Raw genomic sequence first — 227 nt, 5'->3', positions numbered from 1 at the left:
GTAACTAAACTGAGCTACGGCTGGCATCTGATACACAACACCTTATCAACATCTACTGCAATAGTCATCGTCAATTACCACCTCAGTGTGCATTTCTGTCATCATCCATATGCAACACCACACTTGCAATTCAATATAATCACCATTTTCATGAACTTTACCCACCACCACAGACGGCAGAAACGACCACAAATCATATCTGGATGTACACACATATAACTACGTCT

This window comes from Penaeus monodon, chromosome 22 (genome assembly GCF_015228065.2).
Source record: "Penaeus monodon isolate SGIC_2016 chromosome 22, NSTDA_Pmon_1, whole genome shotgun sequence".
Taxonomy (NCBI): Eukaryota; Metazoa; Arthropoda; class Malacostraca; order Decapoda; family Penaeidae; genus Penaeus; species Penaeus monodon.
The sequence above is the reverse complement of the archived record's forward strand: the minus strand, read 5'-3'. Positions refer to the sequence as shown.